The sequence below is a fragment of the Xenopus tropicalis genome, chromosome 2 (assembly GCF_000004195.4).
Source record: "Xenopus tropicalis strain Nigerian chromosome 2, UCB_Xtro_10.0, whole genome shotgun sequence".
Classification (NCBI taxonomy): Eukaryota; Metazoa; Chordata; class Amphibia; order Anura; family Pipidae; genus Xenopus; species Xenopus tropicalis.
Genome location: NC_030678.2, coordinates 1,230,568 through 1,245,807, shown reverse-complemented (window position 1 = coordinate 1,245,807; position 15,240 = coordinate 1,230,568). Strand labels below are relative to the sequence as shown.

At 45.3% G+C, this 15,240-nt stretch overlaps 1 protein-coding gene across 3 annotated transcripts in view; it reads left to right on the top strand.

Annotated features, from left to right (window-relative positions):
• Window positions 1-534: 534 nt before the first annotated feature.
• Window positions 535-15,240, top strand: part of LOC116408733 (vang-like protein 1) — an 80,081-nt gene continuing 65,375 nt past the window's right edge. For 2 of the 3 annotated variants that reach the window (XR_004221182.1, XM_031896410.1), the window contains exon 1: window positions 554-635. The gene's annotated coding sequence lies outside the window, so the exon portion shown is untranslated. Of the gene's footprint in view, window positions 636-15,240 lie in introns of all 3 variants that reach the window. The other variant, XM_031896411.1, reaches the window with a different exon arrangement.

Here is a 15,240-nt window from a genome sequence, read left to right as displayed (position 1 = left end):
AGTGATACTCAGAGTTCCCTGTATAACTCAGCCTGCAGCCTTGTGCCTTTATATGGGGGGCACAGAACCCCTCAGTGACTGCTAATATCCTTATCATTTACAGTAGGGGGTACATTATCCCTTATAATACATGAGTGATACTCAGAGTTCCCTGTATAACTCAGCCTGCAGCCTTGTGCCTTTATATGGGGGGCACAGAACCCCTCAGTGACTGCTAATATCCTTATCATTTACAGTAGGGGGTACATTATCCCTTATAATACATGAGTGATACTCAGAGTTCCCTGTATAACTCAGCCTGCAGCCTTGTGCCTTTATATGGGGGGCACAGAACCCCTCAGTGACTGCTAATATCCTTATCGCTTACAGTAGGGGGTGCAGTAAATCAGAGGCTATATAGTAAGGAACAGGGTGCTGGGAAGGAGCTGGATTCCTGGCTGGGTGCCGGCCCCGTGTCACTGATTCAGGTTGGTAGGTCGGACCGGTGTGGTTGCCAGGGAATGTGGGAGGGAGAGACGCACCCCTGGAGGGGGGGAGGTGCGGCCGGGCGGGTTAGGTGAGTTACAGGGACGCTTTGCTCTGCACAGAAAGATCAGCATTTCAGGCTGCAGGATAGTGGGGTGACTGGTATCCAGGTAAGGGTTAGGGGGGCCCCTGTACAGCAGTGCTGAGTATCTACATGCATTATATGATACAAAAACTGCCTGTATGGGGGGGCGGGGGGCGGGGACTTTCTGCCTTTACGTTACCTGTACGGGAGGGGGCACCTGCATTCCTCAATGTGCTGCTGGGCTCTATCAGTCATTCCTTATTGTACTGGGCTGGGGGTTACCTGCATGTTGGATTGCACTGTGCTACGTACTGGGAGGGATTCCTTATTAGGGTGGGGGTTACTTGGAAAACAGATTGTATAGCGTTAGACTCCTTATTATATTATGGTGGGGGTTACTTGGAAAACAGATTGTATAGCGTTAGACTCCTTATTATATTATGGTGGGGGTTACTTGGAAAACAGATTGTATAGCGTTAGACTCCTTATTATATTATGGTGGGGGTTACTTGGAAAACAGATTGTATAGCGTTAGACTCCTTATTATATTATGGTGGGGGTTACTTGGAAAACAGATTGTACAGGGTTAGAATTCTTATTATATTAGAGTGGGGGTTACTTGGATAACAGATTGTACAGGGTTAGAATCCTTATTATATTAGAGTTGGGGTTACTTGGATAACAGATTGTACAGTGTTAGAATCCTTATTATATTAGGGTGGGGGTTACTTGGATAACAGATTGTACAGGGTTAGAATCCTTATTATATTAGAGTGGGGGTAACTTGGAAAACAAATTGTATAGGGTTAGACTCCTTATTATATTACGGTGGGGGTTACTTGAATAACAGATTGTACAGGGTTAGAATTCTTATTATATTAGAGTGGGGGTTACTTGGATAACAGATTGTACAGGGTTAGAATCCTTATTATATTAGAGTGGGGGTTACTTGGATAACAGATTGTACAGTGTTAGAATCCTTATTATATTAGGGTGGGGGTTACTTGGATAACAGATTGTACAGGGTTAGAATCCTTATTATATTAGAGTGGGGGTAACTTGGAAAACAGATTGTATAGGGTTAGACTCCTTATTATATTAGGGTGGGGGTTACTTGGATAACAGATTGTACAGGGTTAGACTCCTTATTATATTAGGGTGGGGGTTACTTGGATAACAGATTGTACAGGGTTAGACTCCTTATTATATTAGAGTGGGGGTTACCCATAGTTTGGATTACGCAGGATTTATTTACATGTTGGCTTGTGCTGTACTCAGTACTGGGAGGAATTCCTTATTATATTGGAATGGGGGTTACCTTCATGTCAGGATGGACTGTGCTATTGGGAGGGATTCCTTATAATGCTGAGCTGGGGGTAATGGAAGATATTCCTTATTATAATGAAACTGGTAGGAATTCCTTATTATAACGGTACGGAGTATCTCCCCTCTCTGTATAACGGTACTGAGTATCTCCCCTCTCTGTATAACGGTACTGAGTATCTCCCCTCTCTGTATAACGGTACTGAGTATCTCTCCCCTCTCTGTATAACGGTACTGAGTATCTCTCCCCTCTCTGTATAACGGTACTGAGTATCTCCCCTCTCTGTATAACGGTACTGAGTATCTCTCCCCTCTCTGTATAACGGTACTGAGTATCTCTCCCCTCTCTGTATAACGGTACTGAGTATCTCTCCCCTCTCTGTATAACGGTACTGAGTATCTCTCCCCTCTCTGTATAACGGTACTGAGTATCTCTCCCCTCTCTGTATAACGGTACTGAGTATCTCTCCTCTCTGTATAACGGTACTGAGTATCTCCCCTCTCTGTATAACGGTACTGAGTATCTCCCCTCTCTGTATAACGGTACTGAGTATCTCCCCTCTCTGTATAACGGTACTGAGTATCTCCCCTCTCTGTATAACGGTACTGAGTATCTCCCCTCTCTGTATAACGGTACTGAGTATCTCTCCCCTCTCTGTATAACGGTACTGAGTATCTCCCCTCTCTGTATAACAGTACTGAGTATCTCCCCTCTCTGTATAACGGTACTGAGTATCTCCCCTCTCTGTATAACGGTACTGAGTATCTCTCCCCTCTCTGTATAACGGTACTGAGTATCTCTCCTCTCTGTATAACGGTACTGAGTATCTCTCCCCTCTCTGTATAACGGTACTGAGTATCTCTCCCCTCTCTGTATAACGGTACTGAGTATCTCTCCTCTCTGTATAACGTACTGATATCTCCCCTCTCTGTATAACAGTACTGAGTATCTCCCTCTCTGTATAACAGTACTGAGTATCTCCCCTCTCTGTATAATGGTACTGAGTATCTCTCCCCTCTCTGTATAACGGTACTGAGTATCTCTCCCCTCTCTGTATAACGGTACTGAGTATCTCCCCTCTCTGTATAACGGTACTGAGTATCTCTCCCCTCTCTGTATAACGGTACTGAGTATCTCTCCCCTCTCTGTATAACGGTACTGAGTATCTTCCCTCTCTGTATAACGGTACTGAGTATCTCCCCTCTCTGTATAACGGTACTGAGTATCTCCCCTCTCTGTATAACGGTACTGAGTATCTCTCCCCTCTCTGTATAACGGTACTGAGTATCTCCCCTCTCTGTATAACGGTACTGAGTATCTCCCCTCTCTGTATAACGGTACTGAGTATCTCCCCTCTCTGTATAACGGTACTGAGTATCTCTCCCCTCTCTGTTATAACAGTACTGAGTATCTCCCCTCTCTGTATAACGGGTACTGAGTATCTCTCCCCTCTCTGTATAATGGTACTGAGTATCTCTCCCCTCTCTGTATAACGGTACTGAGTATCTCCCCTCTCTGTATAACGGTACTGAGTATCTCTCCCCTCTCTGTATAACGGTACTGAGTATCTCTCCTCTCTGTATAACAGTTACTGAGTATCTCCCCTCTCTGTATAACAGTACTGAGTATCTCCCCTCTCTGTATAACGGTACTGAGTATCTCTCCCCTCTCTGTATAACAGTACTGAGTATCTCCCCCTCTCTGTATAACAGTACTGAGTATCTCCCCTCTCTGTATAACGGTACTGAGTATATCTCTCCTCTCTGTATAACGGTACTGAGTATCTCTCCCCTCTCCTGTATAACGGTACTGAGTATCTCCCCTCTCTGTATAACGGTACTGAGTATCTCTCCCCTCTCTGTATAACGGACTGAGTATCTCCCCTCTCTGTATAACGGTTACTGAGTATCTCCCCTCTTCTGTATAACGGTACTGAGTATCTCTCCCCTCTCTGTATAACGGTACTGAGTATCTCCCCTCTCTGTATAACGGTTACTGAGTATCTCTCCCCTCTCTGTATAACGTACTGAGTATCTCCCCTCTCTGTATAACAGTACTGAGTATCTCCCCTCTCTGTATAACGGTACTGAGTATCTCTCCCCTCTCTTGTAAACGGTACTGAGTATCTCCCCTCTCTGTATAACAGTACTGAGTATCTCCCCTCTCTGTATAACGGTACTGAGTATCTCCCCCTCTCTGTAAACGGTACTGAGTATCTCCCCTCTCTGTATAACGGTACTGAGTATCTCTCCCCTCTCTGTATAACGGTACTGAGTATCTCTCCCCTCTCTGTATAACGGTACTGAGTATTCCCCCTCTCTGTTATAACGGTACTGAGTATCTCTCCCTCTTTCTCTGTATAACTGGTACTGAGTATCTCTCCCCTCTCTGTATAACGGTACTGAGTATCTCTCCCCTCTCTGTATAACGGTACTGAGTATCTCTTCCCTCTCTGTATAACAGGTACTGAGTATCTCTCCCCTCTCTGTATAACGGTACTGAGTATCTCCCCTTCTCTGTATAACGGTACTGAGTATCTTCCCCTCTCTGTATAACGTTACTGAGTATCTCCCCTCTCTGTATAACGGTACTGAGTATCTCCCCTCTCTGTATAACGGTACTGAGTATCTCCCCTCTCTGATATATACCGGTACTGAGTATCTCTCCCCTCTCTGTATAACGGTACTGAGTATCTCCCCTCTCTGTATAACAGGTACTGAGTATCTCCCCTCTCTGTATAACAGTACTGAGTATCTCCCCTCTCTGTTATAACGGTACTGAGTATCTCTCCCCTCTCTGTTATAACGGTACTGAGTATCTCTCCCCTCTCTGTATAACGGTACTGAGTATCTCTCCCTCTCTGTATAACGGTACTGGAGTATCTTCTCCCCTCTCTGTATAACGGTACTGAGTATCTCTCCCCTCTCTGTATAACGGTACTGAGTATCTCCCCTCTCTGTATAACGGTACTGAGTATCTCCCCTCTCTGTATAACAGTACTGAGTATCTCCCCTCTCTGTATAACGGTACTGAGTATCTCCCCTCTCTGTATAACGGTACTGAGTATCTCTCCCCTCTCTGTATAACGGTACTGAGTATCTCTCCCCTCTCTGTATAACGGTACTGAGTATCTCCCCTCTCTGTATAACGGTACTGAGTATCTCTCCCCTCTCTGTATAACGGTACTGAGTATCTCTCCCCTCTCTGTATAACGGTACTGAGTATCTCCCCTCTCTGTATAACGGTACTGAGTATCTCCCCTCTCTGTATAACGGTACTGAGTATCTCCCCTCTCTGTATAACGGTACTGAGTATCTCTCCCCTCTCTGTATAACAGTACTGAGTATCTCCCCTCTCTGTATAACGGTACTGAGTATCTCTCCCCTCTCTGTATAACGGTCTGAGTATCTCTCCTCTGTATAACGGTACTGAGTATCTCCCCTCTCTGTATAACGGTACTTGAGTATCTCTCCCCTCTCTGTATAACGGTACTGAGTATCTCTCCTCTCTGTATAACAGTACTGAGTATCTCCCCTCTCTGTATAACAGTACTGAGTATCTCCCCTCTCTGTATAACGGTACTGAGTATCTCTCCCCTCTCTGTATAACAGTACTGAGTATCTCCCCTCTCTGTATAACAGTACTGAGTATCTCCCCTCTCTGTATAACGGTACTGAGTATATCTCCCCTCTCTGTATAACGGTACTGAGTATATCTCTCCTCTCTGTATAACGGTACTGAGTATCTCTGCCCCTCTCTGTTATAACGGTACTGAGTATCCTCCCCTCTCTGTATAACGGTACTGAGTATCTCTCCCCTCTCTGTATAACGGTACTGAGTATCTCCCCCTCTCTGTATAACGGTACTGAGTATCTCCCCTCTCTGTGATAACGGTACTGAGTATCTCTCCCCTCTCTGTATAACGGTACTGAGTATCTCCCCTCTCTGTATAACGGTACTGAGTATCTCTCCCCTCTCTGTATAACGGTACTGAGTATCTCCCCCTCTCTGTATAACGGTACTGAGTATCTCCCCTCTCTGTATAACGGTACTGAGTATCTCTCCCCTCTCTGTATAACGGTACTGAGTATCTCCCCTCTCTGTATAACAGTACTGAGTATCTCCCCTCTCTGTATAACGGTACTGAGTATCTCCCCTCTCTGTATAACGGTACTGAGTATCTCCCCTCTCTGTATAACGGTACTGAGTATCTCTCCCCTCTCTGTATAACGGTACTGAGTATCTCTCCCCTCTCTGTATAACGGTACTGAGTATCTCTCCCCTCTCTGTATAACGGTACTGAGTATCTCCCCTCTCTGTATAACAGTACTGAGTATCTCCCCTCTCTGTATAACGGTACTGAGTATCTCCCCTCTCTGTATAACGGTACTGAGTATCTCTCCCCTCTCTGTATAACGGTACTGAGTATCTCTCCCCTCTCTGTATAACGGTACTGAGTATCTCTCCCCTCTCTGTATAACGGTACTGAGTATCTCCCCTCTCTGTATAACAGTACTGAGTATCTCCCCTCTCTGTATAACGGTACTGAGTATCTCCCCTCTCTGTATAACGGTACTGAGTATCTCTCCCCTCTCTGTATAACGGTACTGAGTATCTCTCCCCTCTCTGTATAACGGTACTGAGTATCTCCCCTCTCTGTATAACAGTACTGAGTATCTCCCCTCTCTGTATAACGGTACTGAGTATCTCTCCCCTCTCTGTATAACGGTACTGAGTATCTCCCCTCTCTGTATAACGGTACTGAGTATCTCCCCTCTCTGTATAACGTACTGAGTATCTCCCCTCTCTGTATAACGGTACTGAGTATCTCTCCCCTCTCTGTATAACAGTACTGAGTATCTCCCCTCTCTGTATAACGGTACTGAGTATCTCTCCCCTCTCTGTATAACAGTACTGAGTATCTCTCCCCTCTGTATAACAGTACTGAGTATCTCTCCCCTCTCTGTATAACGGTACTGAGTATCTCCCCTCTCTGTATAACGGTACTGAGTATCTCTCCCCTCTCTGTATAACGGTACTGAGTATCTCTCCCCTCTCTGTATAACGGTACTGAGTATCTCCCCTCTCTGTATAACAGTACTGAGTATCTCCCCTCTCTGTATAACAGTACTGAGTATCTCCCCTCTCTGTATAACAGTACTGAGTATCTCCCCTCTCTGTATAACGGTACTGAGTATCTCCCCTCTCTGTATAACGGTACTGAGTATCTCTCCCCTCTCTGTATAACGGTACTGAGTATCTCCCCTCTCTGTATAACAGTACTGAGTATCTCTCCTCTCTCTGTATAACAGTACTGAGTATCTCCCCTCTCTGTATAACAGTACTGAGTATCTCCCCTCTCTGTATAACAGTACTGAGTATCTCTCCCCTCTCTGTATAACGGTACTGAGTATCTCTCCCCTCTCTGTATAACAGTACTGAGTATCTCCCCTCTCTGTATAACAGTACTGAGTATCTCCCCTCTCTGTATAACGGTACTGAGTATCTCTCCCCTCTCTGTATAACGGTACTGAGTATCTCCCCTCTCTGTATAACAGTACTGAGTATCTCCCCTCTCTGTATAACGGTACTGAGTATCTCTCCCCTCTCTGTATAACGGTACTGAGTATCTCCCCTCTCTGTATAACGGTACTGAGTATCTCCCCTCTCTGTATAACGGTACTGAGTATCTCTCCCCTCTCTGTATAACAGTACTGAGTATCTCCCCTCTCTGTATAACAGTACTGAGTATCTCCCCTCTCTGTATAACGGTACTGAGTATCTCTCCCCTCTCTGTATAACGGTACTGAGTATCTCTCCCCTCTCTGTATAACGGTACTGAGTATCTTCCCTCTCTGTATAACAGTACTGAGTATCTCTCCCCTCTCTGTATAACAGTACTGAGTATCTCCCCTCTCTGTATAACAGTACTGAGTATCTCCCCTCTCTGTATAACAGTACTGAGTATCTCCCCTCTCTGTATAACAGTACTGAGTATCTCTCCCCTCTCTGTATAACGGTACTGAGTATCTCTCCCTCTCTGTATAACAGTACTGAGTATCTCCCCTCTCTGTATAACGGTACTGAGTATCTCTCCCCTCTCTGTATAACGGTACTGAGTATCTCCCCTCTCTGTATAACGGTACTGAGTATCTCCCCCTCTCTGTATAACAGTACTGAGTATCTCCCCTCTCTGTATAACGGTACTGAGTATCTCTCCCCTCTCTGTATAATGGTACTGAGTATCTCTCCCCTCTCTGTATAACGGTACTGAGTATCTCCCCTCTCTGTATAACGGTACTGAGTATCTCTCCCCTCTCTGTATAACGGTACTGAGTATCTCTCCTCTCTGTATAACAGTACTGAGTATCTCCCCTCTCTGTATAACAGTACTGAGTATCTCCCCTCTCTGTATAACGGTACTGAGTATCTCTCCCCTCTCTGTATAACAGTACTGAGTATCTCCCCTCTCTGTATAACGGTACTGAGTATCTCCCCTCTCTGTATAACGGTACTGAGTATCTCCCCTCTCTGTATAACGGTACTGAGTATATCTCTCCTCTCTGTATAACGGTCTGAGTATCTCTCCCCTCTCTGTATAACGGTACTGAGTATCTCCCCTCTCTGTATAACGGTACTGAGTATCTCTCCCCTCTCTGTATAACGGTACTGAGTAATCTCCCCTCTCTGTATAACGGTACTGAGTATCTCTCCCCTCTCTGTATAACGGTACTGAGTATCTCCCCTCTCTGTTATAACGGTACTGAGTATCTCTCCCCTCTCTGTTATAACGGTACTGAGTATCTCCCCTCTCTGTATAACGGTACTGAGTATCTCTCCCCCTCTCTGTTATAACGGTACTGAGTATCTCCCCTCTCTGTATAACAGTACTGAGTATCTCCCCTCTCTGGTATAACGGTACTGAGTAATCTCTCCCCTCTCTGTATAACGGTACTGAGTATCTCCCCTCTCTGTATAACGGTACTGAGTATCTCTCCCCTCTCTGTATAACGGTACTGAGTATCTCTCCCCTCTCTGTATAACGGTACTGAGTATCTCTCCCCTCTCTGTATAACGGTACTGAGTATCTCCCCTCTCTGTATAACAGTACTGAGTATCTCCCCTCTCTGTATAACGGTACTGAGTATCTCCCCTCTCTGTATAACGGTACTGAGTATCTCTCCCCTCTCTGTATAACGGTACTGAGTATCTCTCCCCTCTCTGTATAACAGTACTGAGTATCTCCCCTCTCTGTATAACAGTACTGAGTATCTCCCCTCTCTGTATAACGGTACTGAGTATCTCTCCCCTCTCTGTATAACGGGTACTGAGTATCTCTCCCCTCTCTGTATAACAGTACTGAGTATCTCCCCTCTCTGTATAACGGTACTGAGTATCTCCCCTCTCTTGTAATAACAGTACTGAGTATCTCCCCTCTCTGTATAACGGTACTGAGTATCTCTCCCCTCTCTGTTATAACGGTACTGAGTATCTCCCCTCTCTGTATAACAGTACTGAGTATCTCCCCTCTCTGTATAACGGTACTGAGTATCTCTCCCCTCTCTGTATAACGGTACTGAGTATCTCCCCTCTCTGTATAACGGTACTGAGTATCTCTCCCCTCTCTGTAGTAACGGTACTGAGTATCTCTCCCCTCTCTGTATAACCGGTACTGAGTATCTCTCCCCTCTCTGTATAACGGTACTGAGTATCTCCCCTCTCTGTATAACAGTACTGAGTATCTCCCTCTCTGATATAACGGTACTGAGTATCTCCCCTCTCTGTATAACGGTACTGAGTATCTCTCCCCTCTCTGTATAACGGTACTGAGTATCTCTCCCCTCTCTGTATAACAAGTACTGAGTATCTCCCCCTCTCTGTATAACAGTACTGAGTATCTCCCCTCTCTGTATACGGTACTGAGTATCTCTCCCCTCTTCTGTATAACAGTACTGAGTATCTCCCCTCTCTGTATAACGGTACTGAGTATCTCTCCCCTCTCTGTATAACGTACTGAGTATCTCCCCTCTCTGTATAACAGTACTGAGTATCTCCCCTCTCTGTATAACGGTACTGAGTATCTCCCCTCTCTGTATAACGGTACTGAGTATCTCCCCTCTCTGTATAACGGTACTGAGTATCTCCCCTCTCTGTATAACGGTACTGAGTATCTCCCCTCTCTGTATAACGGTACTGAGTATCTCCCCTCTCTGTATAACGGTACTGAGTATCTCCCCCTCTCGTATAACGGTACTGAGTATCTCTCCCCTCTCTGTATAACAGTACTGAGTATCTCCCCTCTCTGTATAACGGTACTGAGTATCTCTCCCCTCTCTGTATAACAGTACTGAGTATCTCTCCCCTCTCTGTATAACAGTACTGAGTATCTTTCCCCTCTTACGGCTGTTCCCCTCTCTGTATAACGGTACTGAGTATCTCTCCCCTCTCTGTATAACGGTACTGAGTATCTCTCCCTCTCTGTATAACGGTACTGAGTATCTCCCCTCTCTGTATAACAGTACTGAGTATCTCCCCTCTCTGTATAACAGTACTGAGTATCTCCCCTCTCTCTATAACAGTACTGAGTATCTCCCCTCTTCTGTATAACGGTACTGAGTATCTCCCCTCTCTGTATAACGGTACTGAGTATCTCTCCCCTCTCTGTATAACGGTACTGAGTATCTCCCCTTCTGTATAACAGTACTGAGTATCTCTCCCCTCTCTGTATAACAGTACTGAGTATCTCCCCTCTCTGTATAACAGTACTGAGTATCTCCCCTCTCTGTATAACGGTACTGAGTATCTCCCCTCTCTGTATAACGGTACTGAGTATCTCTCCCTCTCTGTATAACAGTACTGAGTATCTCTCCCCTCTCTGTTATAACAGTACTGAGGTATCTCTCCCCTCTGTATAACAGTACTGAGTATCTCTCCCCTCTCTGTATAACAGTACTGAGTATCTCCCCTCTCTGTATAACAGTACTGAGTATCTCCCCTCTCTGTATAACAGTACTGAGTATCTCTCCCCTCTCTGTATAACGGTACTGAGTATCTCTCCCCTCTCTGTATAACGGTACTGAGTATCTTCCCTCTCTGTATAACGGTACTGAGTATCTCTCCCCTCTCTGTATAACGGTACTGAGTATCTCCCCTCTCTGTATAACAGTACTGAGTATCTCCCCTCTCTGTATAACAGTACTGAGTATCTCCCCTCTCTGTATAACAGTACTGAGTATCTCTCCCCTCTCTGTATAACGGTACTGAGTATCTCTCCCCTCTGTATAACAGTACTGAGTATCTCCCCTCTCTGTATAACGGTACTGAGTATCTCTCCCCTCTCTGTATAACGGTACTGAGTATCTCCCCTCTCTGTATAACAGTACTGAGTATCTCCCCTCTCTGTATAACGGTACTGAGTATCTCCCCTCTCTGTATAACAGTACTGAGTATCTCTCCCCTCTCTGTATAACAGTACTGAGTATCTCCCCTCTCTGTATAACGGTACTGAGTATCTCCCCTCTCTGTATAACAGTACTGAGTATCTCCCCTCTCTGTATAACAGTACTGAGTATCTCCCCTCTCTGTATAACAGTACTGAGTATCTCCCTCTCTGTATAACGGTACTGAGTATCTTCCCTCTCTGTATAACAGTAACTGAGTATCTCTCCCCTCTCTGTATAACAGTACTGAGTATCTCCCTCTCTGTATAACAGTACTGAGTATCTCCCCTCTCTGTATAACAGTACTGAGTATCTCTCCCCTCTCTGTATAACGGTACTGAGTATCTCTCCCCTCTGTATAACAGTACTGAGTATCTCCCCTCTCTGTATAACGGTACTGAGTATCTCTCCCCTCTCTGTATAACGGTACTGAGTATCTCCCCTCTCTGTATAACAGTACTGAGTATCTCTCCCTTCTCTGTATAACGGTACTGAGTATCTCCCCTCTCTGTATAACAGTACTGAGTATCTCTCCCCTCTCTGTATAACAGTACTGAGTATCTCTCCCCTCTCTGTATAACGGTACTGAGTATCTTCCCCTCTCTGTATAACAGTACTGAGTATCTCCCCTCTCTGTATAACAGTACTGAGTATCTCCCTCTCTGTTAACGGGTACTGAGTATCTCCCCTCTCTGTTTATATAACATACTGAGTATCTCCCCTCTCTGGTATAACAGTACTGAGTATCTCCCCTCTCTGTATAACATACTGAGTATCTCCCCTCTTGTATAACAGTACTGAGTATCTCCCCTCTCTGTTATAACAGACTGAGTATCTCCCCTCTCTGTATAACAGTACTGAGTATCTCTCCCCTCTCTGTATAACGGTACTGAGTATCTCCCCTCTCTGTATAACGGTACTGAGTATCTCCCCTCTCTGTATAACAGTACTGAGTATCTCTCCCCTCTCTGTATAACGGTACTGAGTATCTCCCCTCTCTGTATAACAGTACTGAGTATCTCCCCTCTCTGTATAACAGTACTGAGTATCTCCCCTCTCTGTATAACAGTACTGAGTATCTCTCCCCTCTCTGTATAACAGTACTGAGTATCTCCCCTCTCTGTATAACAGTACTGAGTATCTCCCCTCTCTGTATAACGGTACTGAGTATCTCCCCTCTCTGTATAACGGTACTGAGTATCTCTCCCCTCTCTGTATAACGGTACTGAGTATCTCCCCTCTCTGTATAACGGTACTGAGTATCTCTCCCTCTCTGTATAACGGTACTGAGTATCTCCCCTCTCTGTATAACGGTACTGAGTATCTCTCCCCTCTCTGTATAACGGTACTGAGTATCTCTCCCTCTCTGTATAACGGTACTGAGTATCTCTCCCCTCTCTGTATAACGGTACTGAGTATCTCTCCTCTCTGTATAACGGTACTGAGTATCTCTCCCCTCTCTGTATAACGGTACTGAGTATCTCTCCTCTCTGTATAACGGTACTGAGTATCTCCCCTCTCTGTATAACGGTACTGAGTATCTCCCCTCTCTGTATAACGGTACTGAGTATCTCTCCCCTCTCTGTATAACGGTACTGAGTATCTCCCCTCTCTGTATAACAGTACTGAGTATCTCCCCTCTCTGTATAACGGTACTGAGTATCTCCCCTCTCTGTATAACGGTACTGAGTATCTCTCCCCTCTCTGTATAACGGTACTGAGTATCTCCCCTCTCTGTATAACAGTACTGAGTATCTCTCCCCTCTCTGTATAACGGTACTGAGTATCTCTCCTCTCTGTATAACGGTACTGAGTATCTCTCCCCTCTCTGTATAACGGTACTGAGTATCTCCCCTCTCTGTATAACGGTACTGAGTATCTCTCCCCTCTCTGTATAACGGTACTGAGTATCTCTCCTCTCTGTATAACAGTACTGAGTATCTCCCCTCTCTGTATAACAGTACTGAGTATATCTCCCCTCTCTGTATAACAGTACTGAGTATCTCCCCTCTCTGTATAACAGTACTGAGTATCTCTCCCCTCTCTGTATAACAGTACTGAGTATCTCTCCCCTCTCTGTATAACGGTACTGAGTATCTCTCCCCTCTCTGTATAACGGTACTGAGTATCTCTCCTCTCTGTATAACGGTACTGAGTATCTCTCCCCTCTCTGTATAACGGTACTGAGTATCTCCCCTCTCTGTATAACGGTACTGAGTATCTCCCCTCTCTGTATAACGGTACTGAGTATCTCCCCTCTCTGTATAACGGTACTGAGTATCTCCCCTCTCTGTATAACGGTACTGAGTATCTCCCCCTCTCTGTATAACGGTACTGAGTATCTCCCCTCTCTGTATAACGGTACTGAGTATCTCTCCCCTCTGTATAACGGTACTGAGTATCTCTCCCCTCTCTGTATAACGGTACTGAGTATCTCTCCCCTCTCTGTATAACGGTACTGAGTATCTCTCCCCTCTCTGTATAACGGTACTGAGTATCTCCCCTCTCTGTATAACGGTACTGAGTATCTCCCCTCTCTGTATAACGGTACTGAGTATCTCCCCTCTCTGTATAACGGTACTGAGTATCTCTCCCCTCTCTGTATAACGGTACTGAGTATCTCCCCTCTCTGTATAACGGTACTGAGTATCTCTCCCCTCTCTGTATAACGGTACTGAGTATCTCTCCCCTCTCTGTATAACGGTACTGAGTATCTCCCCTCTCTGTATAACGGTACTGAGTATCTCTCCCCTCTCTGTATAACGGTACTGAGTATCTCTCCCCTCTCTGTATAACGGTACTGAGTATCTCCCCTCTCTGTATAACGGTACTGAGTATCTCCCCTCTCTGTATAACGGTACTGAGTATCTCTCCCCTCTCTGTATAACGGTACTGAGTATCTCCCCTCTCTGTATAACGGTACTGAGTATCTCCCCTCTCTGTATAACGGTACTGAGTATCTCTCCCCTCTCTGTATAACGGTACTGAGTATCTCCCCTCTCTGTATAACGGTACTGAGTATCTCCCCTCTCTGTGTATAACGGTACTGAGATCTCTCCCCTCTCTGTATAACGGTACTGAGTATCTCCCCTCTCTGTATAACAGTACTGAGTATCTCTCCCCTCTCTGTATAACGGTACTGAGTATCTCTCCCTCTCTGTATAACGGTACTGAGTATCTCTCCCCTCTCTGTATAACGGTACTGAGTATCTCCCCTCTCTGTATAACGGTACTGAGTATCTCTCCCTCTCTGTATAACGGTACTGAGTATCTCTCCCCTCTCTGTATAACAGTACTGAGTATCTCCCCTCTCTGTATAACGGTACTGAGTATCTCCCCTCTCTGTATAACGGTACTGAGTATCTCCCCTCTCTGTATAACGGTACTGAGTATCTCCCCTCTCTGTATAACGGTACTGAGTATCTCCCCTCTCTGTATAACGGTACTGAGTATCTCCCCTCTCTGTATAACAGTACTGAGTATCTCCCCTCTCTGTATAACGGTACTGAGTATCTCCCCTCTCTGTATAACAGTACTGAGTATCTCCCCTCTCTGTATAACGGTACTGAGTATCTCCCCTCTCTGTATAACGTACTGAGTATCTCCCCTCTCTGTATAACAGTACTGAGTATCTCTCCCTCTCTGTATAACAGTACTGAGTATCTCCCCTCTCTGTATAACGGTACTGAGTATCTCCCCTCTCTGTATAACAGTACTGAGTATCTCCCCTCTCTGTATAACGGTACTGAGTATCTCCCCTCTCTGTATAACGGTACTGAGTATCTCCCCTCTCTGTATAACGGTACTGAGTATCTCCCCTCTCTGTATAACGGTACTGAGTATCTCCCCTCTCTGTATAACGGTACTGAGTATCCTCCCCTCTCTGTATAACGGTACTGAGTATCTCCCCTCTCTGTATAACGGTA